The sequence below is a fragment of the Chelonia mydas genome, chromosome 13 (assembly GCF_015237465.2).
Source record: "Chelonia mydas isolate rCheMyd1 chromosome 13, rCheMyd1.pri.v2, whole genome shotgun sequence".
Taxonomy (NCBI): Eukaryota; Metazoa; Chordata; order Testudines; family Cheloniidae; genus Chelonia; species Chelonia mydas.
In genome coordinates, this window is record NC_051253.2 from 37259840 (window position 1) to 37271758 (window position 11919).

Consider the following 11919-nt stretch of genomic DNA (forward strand, 5'->3'; position numbering starts at 1 on the left):
ACCTAACCTCCTGTGTAGACAGTGCTACGTCGACAGGGGAGCTTCTCCCACCAACATAGCTACTGCCTCTCAGGAAGGTGGATTAACTATGCAGAAGGGAGAGCATTTTAAGGGTAGATGTGCCCTCTAAGTGATCACACCTATCTTTTGGGCACCTAGGAAATCACTGTGATGCACAAAGCCGGAGTCAGGCACGATAGGTGCCTAAGAATAGGATCCACAAATGGTAGCATGCTAGGTGGCTCTGTGCCTAAGCTCACCAAAAGCAGATGTCAAAGAGAGGGTTGTGTACTAAGCCCAGCCCCTCTTAGGACTTCAGCACCTAAACCCAGGCCAGAGGAAGACACCTTCCTCTGCTTGGGACTCTCAGCTTTGGGCCTTCTCTTGGAGGTCATGGGGAAGGAGCTCCCTCATAACTTTCAGCTCTATGGTGAAGGCACTTGCCTGGGATGGGGGAAACCCGGATTCATGTCTCTTCTTTGATTGAGGAGATGTGACCAGGAATCTGCCACCACTAGCCATGGGGATAGTATGTTGAGGGGGCTCCTTCAATCTCTCCTGCTGAAACTGTTCCACTTTGGATAAATACTTCAAGAGCCATAGGACCAGAAAAAGAAAGAGCGAGAGAGTGCACAAGTATAAGAATGACTTCAGATCCTAGTGGTTAGAGCATGCCCCTAGGAAGTGGCAGAACTAGGATCCTCTCCTTCTGCTCCAGTGAATTTTTTAAAAAAATGTTTATCCACAGTAGAAGTTTCAACAAGAGAGATTGAGGGAGTCCAACATCAGCATATTCCATAGTTCAGCATTTAGTGCATTCACCTAAGAAGGACTATTGTGGGCATCTACTCTGACCTCCTGCATGACACAGGCCATAGGATGCCCCTGAAATATTTTTTCTTTGAACTCGAGAAGATCTTTTAGAAACAAAAACAACAACATCAATCTGGATTTTAAAATTGCCACTGAGGGAGAATCCACCAAATACTGATTAATTTTGACTAGATCCACATTGGTGTAAAGTAGCATAGCTCCATTGAAATCAATGAACCAGGTCCTGTGGTACAGAGGCTTGTACTGTAAGTTTTGCAATGAACTAAAGTTGAACTCCTCCTGTTATTTTTTTTTAAGTCGAAAAATGTGGGACACAAATAGACTTGTACAACCTGGCTTGTTTAAGTGAACAGAACAGTGATAAATTATCTCCAAGGCTCCTAATAATTTCAGGGCTTGCCATGGAAATGAGCAGCAAGATTTTAGAAATGGGTGGAAATGTTTACAGTTGAAATCACCAGACTGATTGGTGAATGTTGATGGGATAAGGCCATTTGGAATATTACTTAACTGGGGATAGAATCATAGAATATCAGGGTTGCAAGGTACCTCAGGAGGTCATCTAGTCCAACCCCCATAGGATCATAAGCAGGTGGGTGGACTGCAAGGAGTGGGTTTTACCATGTTGCTTGCCACCCCCACCAATTCCTGAGGCCATCGATCCACCATGAAAACATTAGGCCTTATTTATTCAGATTCTGAAAGATGTCCTCACCAAAATTGGCCATACAGAGAGAAAAGAAATTACACCCCCCCACACACACTTCTCCAGTGGTGCTGCTTAAATCCCATGTAACACTGGAATTGAACTCTGGGTTCCTGCTGTTATTCCCTCTCCCATGTGACATTTTCCTTCCTTACATTGTGTTGGGATTCTCTCCAAGGCCCTTCCCATTCTCCTTATCCAGAACACCTCATCCAGTTCTGGGATAACTCTTCATTTAGTAATTCAGTTTGACTCTAGCTTTACCCTCCAGATCTCAACAGATCCGTGATTGAAAAATTCTAGGTTTTTAATGTCTCACAAGAAATTCATGAACACAGAGATAGTCAGTTTTATTTTGTTATCATACTTACAGACTCAGGAATAGAATAGAAGAGAATATTCTGATTCAGTGGGACTGCATATGAAATAATGTGTTCCACAATAGGAGAGATTTTTATAGGTATATAGGCAAATTAAGTGTTTTTCCAGCGCATCTAGGCACTTATACTTTTAAAATTAACGAGTTTTAGGTGCCTAGATGCTTTTGAAAATCCCAGTAAGTACTTAAACACCTTTAAAAATCTATCCCAATGTGCCATAGCCCAGCTAGTGTGACTCAACATAGCTCCACCAATGTCAATGGGGTCCAATCCTCAGCCTAGCCCTACTGCAGTCAGTGCAACACATCTTCAGATGGTATAAATGGTTGTATTTCCATTGTAATGAATATACCAGAGTGCAAGTTTGTGTGTACTGAAATCCTTAGTTCTATGAAAATTTACACTACCTTTGGACCTGGCCTGCAAGGGACAAGGCAAGTGAGAATCACGTTCATTCATGGACAAATTGCTGTTTTGTGGTGAAGGAAGGATTTTCCTGATGGCCACTTTGTCCTCATTATTGTGCAGACTGTAGATCAGAGGGTTCAGGGTTGGAGTAACTAGGGTGTACATTATGGCGACCATCTTGTCCTTATCCAGCGAGTAACTGGAGGTGGGCCGGATGTAGGTGTAAATTATGGTGGAGTACTACAAGGAGACCAGGAGCATGTGGGAGGAGCAGGTGGAGAAGGCTCTCTGTTTCCCTTTGAAGCTCTGGATTTTAAGAATGGCGATGATGATGAAGCTATACCACACGCTGGTCAGCAGGAAGCTCCCCACGGCCAAGAAGATGTCAGCCATGAAGATCATGATTTCATTGAGATAGATGGAACTGCAGGACAGTGCCAACACTGGTGGGATCTCACAGAAGAAATGCTGGATGAGGTTGGGTCCGCAGAAATCCAGGTGCAGCATGAGTAATGTGTGCACCAATGAATTGATGGTACTGGCAGCTCAGACACCAGATGTTAAACTGATGCAAATTTCCTTACTCATCACATTGACATAGCGCAAGGGGTGGCAGATGGCAACATACCTGTCATATGACATAGCAGTGACAAGCACAAGCTCTGTCCCGGATGACAAAGTAAAGGCAAAGCGCTAGGCCATGCAGCCATCAAAGGAGATGGTTTTCTTCTCCTGCAACACGTTTTCCAGCATTTTCTGTAGGATTGAGGAAGTGCACAAAATGTCAACAACGGCTAAATTGGAGATGAAGAAGTACATGGGAGTGTGGAGAGGGGGGTGGAGGACAATAGCCTCAATGATCAATGAATTGCCCATGATGGTAGTCATATAAAGGCACAGGAGTAGCCCAAAGACCGGACCCTGGTGTTGAGGGTGGTCAAAGAACCCCTTCATGATGAAATCGGTTACCCTGGTGTGGTTACTGGGTTCCATTGCTTGGGTGTTTCTACTGTAGGAATAAGATTAAAACTCTTGTCAGGTATTGCAAAAACTAGCAATATGGCAACTGAAGAATATAGACTGACTGACTGAGAGAGAGAGAGAGAGAGATCTTTGTGATATTCTAGACCTTTCACATAGCATATATACAAATTGAGCTACAGTGATCATTGGCTCCATGTCTAGTTGGCAGCCGGTATCAAGCGGAGTGCCCCAAGGGTCGGTCCTCAGGCCGGTTTTGTTCAATATCTTCATTAATGATCTGGAGGATGGTATGGATTGCAACCTCAGCAAGTTTGCAGATGACACTAAACTGGGAGGAATGGTAGATACACTGGAGAGTAGGGATAGGATACAGAGGGCCCTGGACAAATTAAGGGATTGGGCCAAAAGAAATCTGATGAGTTTCAACAAGGACAAGTGCAGAGTCCTGCACTTAGGATGGAAGAATCCCATGCATGGCTACAGACTAGGGCCCAAGTGGCTAGGCAGCAGTTCTGCAGAAAAGGACCTAGGGGTTACAGTGGACGAGAAGCTGGATATGAGTCAACAGTGTGCCCTTGGTGCAAAGAAGGCTAATGGCATTTTGGGCTGTATAAATAGGGGCATTGCCAGCAGATCAAGGGATGTGATCATTCCCCCCTATTCGACATTGGTGAGGCCTCATCTGGAGTACTGTGTCCAGTTTTGGGCCCCACACTACAAGAAGGATGTGAAAAAATTGGAAAGAGTCCAGTGGAGGACAACAAAAATTATTAGGGTCTGGAGCACATGACTTATGAGGAGAGGCTGAGGGAACTGGGATTGTTTAGTCTGCAGAATCATAGAATTATAGACTTTAAGGTCAGAAGGGAACATTGTGATCATCTAGTCTGACCTCCTGCACAACGAAGGCCACAGAATCTCACCCACCCACTCCTGTAACAAACCCCTAACCTATGTCTGAGCTACTGAAGTCCTCAAATCATGGTTTAAAGACTTTGAGGTGCAGAGAATCCTCCTGAATTCCCATGTCCCACGCTGCACAGGAAGGTGAAAAACCCCAAGGCCGCGCCCGATCTGCCCTGGAGGAAAATTCCTTCCCGACCCCAAATATGGCGATCAGCTAGACCCTGAGCATGTGGGCAAGATTCACCAGCCAGACATCCAGGAAAGAATTCTCTGTAGTAATTCAGATACCACCCCATCTAACATCCCATCACAGGCCATTGGGCATATCTACCACGAATAGTTGAAGATCAATTAATTGCCAAAATTAGGCTATCCCATCATATCATTCCTTCCATAAACTTATCAAGCTAAGTCTTGAAACCAGATATGTCTTTTGCCCCCACTGCTTCCCTTGGAAGGATGTTCCAGAACTTCACTCCTCTGATGGTTTGTCTAATTTCAAGTCTAAATTTCCTGATGGCCAGTTTATATCCATTTGTTCTTGTGTCCACATTGGTACTGAGCTTAAATGATTCCTCTCCCTCCCTGGTATTTATCCCTCTGATATATTTATAGAAAGCAATCAAATCTCCTCTCAGCCTTCTTTTGGTTAGGCTAAACAAGCCAAGCTCTTTGAGTGTCCTTTCATAGGACAGGTTTTCCATTCCTCGGATCATCCTAGTAGCCCTTCTCTGTACCTATTCCAGTTTGAATTCATCTTTTGTAAACATGGGAGACTAGAACTGCACACAATATTCCAAATGAGGTCTCACCAGTGCTTTGTATAATGGTACTAACACCTCCTTATCTCTACTTGTAATAGCTCGTGTCAAGGTTCCTTCCGCACTCTGAACTCTAGGGTACAGATGTGGGGACCTGCATGAAAATCTCCTAAGCTTACTTTTACCAGCTTAGGTTAAAACTTCCCCAAGGTACAAATTAATTTTACCCTTTACCCTTACATTTCCACTGCCACCACCAAACTTTAACTCGGTTTACTGGGAAACGTAGTTTGGACACGTCTTTCCCCCCAAAATCCTCCCAACACTTGCATCCCACTTCCTGGGGAAGGTTTGGTAAAAATCCTCACCAATTTGCATAGGTGACCACAGACCCAAACCCTTGGATCTTAGAACAATGAAAAAGCATTCAGTTTTCTTACAAGAAAACTTTTAATAGAAGTAAAGGAATCACCTCTGTAAAATCAGGATGGTAGATACCTTACAGTGTAATTAGATTCAAAACATAGAGAATCCCTCTAGGCAAAACCTTAAGTTACAAAAAAGACACACAGACAGGAATAGTCATTCTATTCAGCACAGCTCTTTTCTCAGCCATTTAAAGAAATCATAATCTAACACATACGTAGCTAGATTACTTACTAAAAGTTCTAAGACTCCATTCCTGTTCTGTCCCCGGCAAAAGCAGCATACAGACAGACACAGACCCTTTGTTTTTCTCCCTCCTCCCAGCTTTTGAAAGTATCTTGTCTCCTCATTGGTCATTTTGGTCAGGTGCCAGCGAGGTTACCTTTAGCTTCTTAACCCTTTACAGGTGAGAGGATTTTTCCTCTGGCCAGGAGGGATTTTAAAGGTGTTTACCCTTCACTTTATATTCATGACATGCCCCCCAAATCTCAGCTAGGGTGAAACGCTGGCTGGGATTTCTTCCTGGAGCTCTAGGAAAAACAGAGTTAATAAGACACATGCACCTCTAAATATACTACCAAGTACATAAAGACTAACAATATTTTCCACATCTCAAGGAAGATTTTAACCAGTTGATTCTGGGAAACTTTCACAGGCGAGTGCATCAGCCACTTTGTTAGAAGCTCCTGAGATGTGTTGGATGTCAAAATCAAAATCTTGGAGAGCTAAACTCCACCGAAAATATTTTTTGTTATTTCCCATGGCGGTATGAAGCCACTGTAGCGCAGCATGGTCGGTTTGCAGGTGGAAATGCCGTCCCCAAACATATGGGCGTAGCTTTTCCAGAGCGTAGACAATGGCGTAACATTCTTTTTCACTGACTGACCAGTTGCTTTCCCTCTCAGACAGTTTTTTGCTGAGAAACACTACAGGGTGGAATTCTTGATCCGGTCCTTTCTGCATTAAAACTGCTCCCACACCACGCTTGGACGCATCTGTGGTTACAAGGAACGGTTTGTCAAAGTCTGGGGCCCTTAGTACAGGGTCAGACATGAGTGTTGCTTTAAGCTGATTAAAGGCCTTCTGACACTGTTCGGTCCACTGAACGGCATTTGGCTGTTTCTTTTTGGTTAGGTCTGTCAGTGGGGCGGTGATTTGGCTGTATTGTGGTACAAATCGTCTGTAATAACCAGCCAAGTCTAAGAAGGATTGAACCTGTTTCTTTGACTTTGGGACAGGCCACTTTTGGATAGCATCCACTTTGGCCTGTAGGGGGCTGATAGTTCCTTGACCCACCTGGTGTCCAAGGTAAGTCACTCTGTTAAGGCCTATTTGACACTTCTTAGTCTTAACAGTTAGTCCTGCCTCCATTATGCGCTCAAGGACTTTTTGTAGATGTTCCAGGTGTTCTGCCCAGGAATCTGAAAATATGGCCACATCGTCAAGGTAGGCGACTGCATATTCTCCTAATCCCGCTAGGAGACCATTTACAAGTCTTTGGAAGGTGGCGGGTGCATTTCGCAGCCCGAAAGGGAGGACATTAAAGTCATACAGCCCGACATGTGTGGTGAAGGCTGACCTTTCCTTGGCGGATTCATCTAGCGGTACCTGCCAGTACCCCTTGGTTAAGTCCAAGGTAGAGATGAACTGGGCCCGTCCCACTTTCTCTAATAGTTCATCTGTTCGTGGCATTGGATAGTTGTCTGGCCGAGTTACAGCATTTACCTTACGGTAGTCCACGCAAAAACATATCTCCCCATCCGGTTTCGGAACTAGAACCACTGGAGATGACCATGCACTGCCAGAGTGGCGGATTACACCCATCTGTAACATATCCTGGATCTCCCAGTCTATAGCAGTTTTAGCTTGAGGAGACACCCGGTAAGGTTGGACTTTAATTGGGTGAGCATTACCTGTGTCAATGGAGTGGTAGGCCCGTTCAGTCAGTCCTGGGGTGGCTGAGAACGTTAGCGCGTAGCTAGTGCACAGCTCCTTGATCTGCTGTCGCTGCATACGCTCAAGAGTCATGGAGAGGTTAACCTCTTCCACACCACCAGCACTTTTCCCTTCGTAGTAGACACCTTCAGGCCACTTAATGTCGTCTCCTCCCTGGGCTATAAACTGACAAACCTTGAATTCTCTGGAATAAAAGGGCTTTAGAGAATTAATATGGTACACCTTAGGCTTTCGGTTGGAGGTGGGGAATGCTATGAGATAATTAACAGCTCCCAGGCGCTCCTGGACCGTGAATAGCCCTTCCCACGATGCTTCCATTTTATGGGCCTGGAGCGCCTTTAAGACCATGACCTGGTCCCCTACTTTGAAGGAACGCTCTCTGGCCTGTTTATCATACCAGGCTTTTTGCTCTTTTTGAGCATCCTGTAAGTTTTCTTTAGCAAGGGCTAAAGAGGTTTGGAGGGTGTTTTGTAGGTTGGTTACAAAGTCCAGAATGTTAGTTCCTGGAGAAGGTGTAAATCCCTCCCATTGCTGCTTCACCAACTGTAATGGCCCCTTAACCTCACGGCCATATACAAGTTCAAATGGGGAAAACCCTAAACTGGGATGTGGTACAGCTCTGTAGGCAAAGAGCAACTGCTGCAACACTAGGTCCCAAGCATTGAAGTGCTCATTTACAAATCTACGTATCATGGCCCCCAAAGTTCCATTAAACTTCTCCATCCTGCCATTTGTTTGATGGTGGTAAGGAGTGGCAACCAAGTGATTTACCCCATGAGCTTCCCAGAGGTTTTCCATAGTTCCTGCCAGGAAATTAGTCCCTGCATCTGTGAGGATGTCGGAGGGCCAACCTACCCTGGCAAAAATGTCTGCTAGTGCCTGGCACACACTTTTAGCCCTGGTGTTGCTTAGAGCTCCTGCTTCCGGCCATCGGGTGGCAAAATCCATGAAAGTCAGGATGTACTGCTTTCCTCTGCGTGTCTTTTTTGGAAAAGGACCCAAAATATCCACAGCTACTTGCTGAAATGGAACTTCAATGATGGGGGGTGGCTGGAGAGGGGCTTTGACCTGGTCTTGGGGTTTTCCCACTCTTTGGCATACTTCACAAGACCGGACATAGGTAGAAACATCCTTGCCCATTCCCTCCCAGTGGAATGACCCCCCCAAACGGTCTTTGGTCCTGTTCACCCCAGCATGGCCACTAGGGTGATCATGGGCTAAGCTCAAGAGCTTGGCCCGGTATTTATTTGGAACTACCAACTGTCTCTAAGGATGCCAGTCTTCCTGGTGTCCACCAGAAAGAGTTTCCTTGTATAAAAGTCCTCTTTCTACAACTAACCTGGATCGATTAGAAGAGCTGAGAGGCGGTGGGTTGCTCCGTGCCGCCGTCCACGCTCTCTGGAAGCTTTCATCTGCTTCCTGTTCGGTCTGGAACTGTTCCCTTGATGCTGGAGACATCAGTTCCTCATTGGATTGTGGACCTATGCTTGGTCCCTCTGGAAGCGATCTAGGGGATGGGGCTGTTTCCGTTGACTGTGAACCGCTCTCCGCTGGGACACTATGTTGGGGTTCAGGCTCCGGCTGAGCCTCTTGTGTAGGGTTATGGGCTGCTGCCGGTTCAGGTTCTGTGTGGCCCTCTGGTGTTGAGGTTGAAAGTACTGGATTCTGTACAAGTGCTGGCAATGGGTCTGGTGCTGGTTGTTCCGTTGGTTCCGGTTCTGGGACTGGTTCCATCTGGGTGTCTGGGACTGGATCCACTACTGCTGTTGCCGACATTGGCCTGGGGTCTGGGTCCATCATCTCTGACCGGGTCCTGATAGAAGTTTCTGCAGAGCTAGGCCTCACGGCTTGTTTAGCCTGGCTGCGGGTGACCATTCCCACCCTCTTGGTCTGCTTCACATGATTGGCCAAGTCTTTCCCCAACAGCATGGGGATGGGATAATCATCATAGACTGCAAAAGTCCACGTTCCTGACCAGCCCTGGAACTAGACAGGCAACTTGGCTGTAGGCAAATCGAAAGAGTTGGACTTGAAGGGTTGAATCATCACTTGGATCTCTGGGTTGATGAAATTGGGGTCCACTAAGGAAGCATGGATAGCTGACACTTGTGCTCCGGTGTCCCTCCACGTGGTGACCTTCTTCCCACCCACACTCACAGTTTCCCTCCGCTCCAAGGGTATCTGGGAGGTATCTGGGCCTGCGGATCTTTGGTGTGATTCCAGTGCAATGAACTGTAATCTGTTGGGGTTCCTGGGGCAATTGGCCTTTACATGCCCCAGCTCGTTACATTTAAAACATCGTCCAGCTGACGGGTCACTGGGGCGAGGCGGGTTGCTGGAGAACGGGGTGGTGGGAGGATAAGGTGTCTGGAGGGTTCTTTGGAGGTAGGTGGGGCCTTGGGCGGCCCCCGGTAATAGGGTGTGGTCTGGGGTTGTCCTTCTGGTCTCCGCTCCAACTGTGACCAGTTTTCTTCTTCTCTGCCACCTCCACCCATCTGGCTCCAATCTCTCCTGCCTCGATTACAGTTTTGGGCTTCCCATCTAGGAGGTATCTTTCTATTTCCTCAGGAACACCCTCTAAGAATTGTTCCATTTGCATTAGGAAGGGCAAATTTACTGGAGATTCAACACTTGCTCCTGATTTCCAGGCATCCCAATGTTTCACAATGTGGAAGGCATGTCGGGTAAATGACACATCTGGTTTCCACCTTAGGGCTCTGAACCTCCGACGAGAATGCTCGGGTGTTATCCCCATTCTGACTCTCGCCTTGGATTTAAACAGTTCATACTTGTTCATGTGTTCTTTAGGCATTTCAGCCGCCACCTCAGCTAAGGGTCCACTGAGCTGCGGCCTCAGCTCTACCATGTATTGGTTGGTAGAGATGCTGTACCCAAGGCAGGCCCTTTGGAAGTTGTCCAGGAAGGCCTCCGTATCATCGCCTGCCTTGTAGGTGGGGAACTTTCTGGGATGGGAAGTGGTACCTGGAGAAGGATTGCTAGGGTTTGTTGGTATATTCTGCTGAGCCTTTACCTTCTCCATCTCCAGTTCATGCTTCCTCTCTTTTTCCTTCTCATCCTCCACATGCTTCCTTGCCTCCATTTCCCTCCTGTCGGCAGCCTCCTGTACCTCCTTCTCCAGCCGCATGAGTTCTATCTGTCTTTCATGTTCCTTTTGTTTTTCCTCAGCCTGAGATCTGGCTAATTCCAGCTTTTGTTGAGCCGTGGATTCTGTCATCCTAACCTCTCTCTATTTTTAACTAACTTTACACCCGAGGTTTAGAAATAAACAAACAAAACTTAGCTGTAAAATTTTGCTGTGCTGCAATACGATACCTATTCTCTGATAGTGAGTGTCAGCCTACAGAAAAAGACAATTCCCTTTGTCTCTGCTCTGGACCCAAATCAAAGCAAAAAACCTCCAACTACTTGGAAACCTGCTCACCAGCAGTCCAAAGGAAAAAAAATTCCTTTTCAAACCTGTGCTCCTTGTAAAAAAAAAAACAAAATCCTAAAAAAAACCCCCTGCCACTTTTGTCTCCAGGCAAATGGGTAGAACACCCCCCTATTTACTCTTAGGGGAAAAAAAACCTCTGGTTTGCGAAGACTGTGAATTTCCCTGCAGGAGATTAACTACTCTGCCTCCAGGCAAAGAAAACCTGTGATTCCCAAAGATAATCCCCTTTTGTCTCTGCTCTGACCCCAAAGCAGAGAAAAACTAGCTGCTTCAGTTGGACCTCCTTTCCAGCAACCTCAAAGGAAAAAAAATATTTCCTTTTTAAAATCTGTTTTTCTGGTTCAAAAAATCTCAAACTGATCTCAAAAGGATTTCAGGTTAATCCCGCCACTCTGCCACCTTGTCAAGGTTCCTTCCCCACTGTGAACTCTAGGGTACAGATGTGGGGACCTGCATGAAAACCTCCTAAGCTTACTTTTACCAGCTTAGGTTAAAACTTCCCCAAGGTACAAATTAATTTTATCCTTTGCCCTTGCATTTCCACTGCCACCACCAAACTTTAACTCGGTTTACTGGGAAACGTAGTTTGGACACGTCTTTCCCCCCAAAATCCTCTCAACACTTGCACCCCACTTCCTGGGGAAGGTTTGGTAAAAATCCTCACCAATTTGCATAGGTGACCACAGACCCAAACCCTTGGATCTTAGAACAATGAAAAAGCATTCAGTTTTCTTACAAGAAAACTTTTAATAGAAGTAAAGGAATCACCTCTGTAAAATCAGGATGGTAGATACCTTACAGGGTAATTAGATTCAAAACATAGAGAATCCCTCTAGGCAAAACCTTAAGTTACAAAAAAGACACACAGAAAGGAATATTCATTCTATTCAGCACAGCTCTTTTTTCAGCCATTTAAAGAAATCATAATCTAACACATACCTAGCTAGATTACTTACTAAAAATTCTAAGACTCCATTCCTGTTCTGTCCCTGGCAAAAGCAGCATACAGACAGACACAGACCCTTTGTTTTTCTCCCTCCTCCCAGCTTTTGAAAGTATCTTGTCTCCTCATTGGTCATTTTGGTCAGGTGCCAGCGAGGTTAC

The 11919-nt window shown here is 45.8% G+C and overlaps 1 pseudogene; it reads right to left on the bottom strand.

The window, feature by feature from the left end:
- Positions 1–2229: 2229 nt before the first annotated feature.
- LOC102933046 lies at positions 2230–3321 on the bottom strand (annotated as a pseudogene).
- Positions 3322–11919: the final 8598 nt, after the last annotated feature.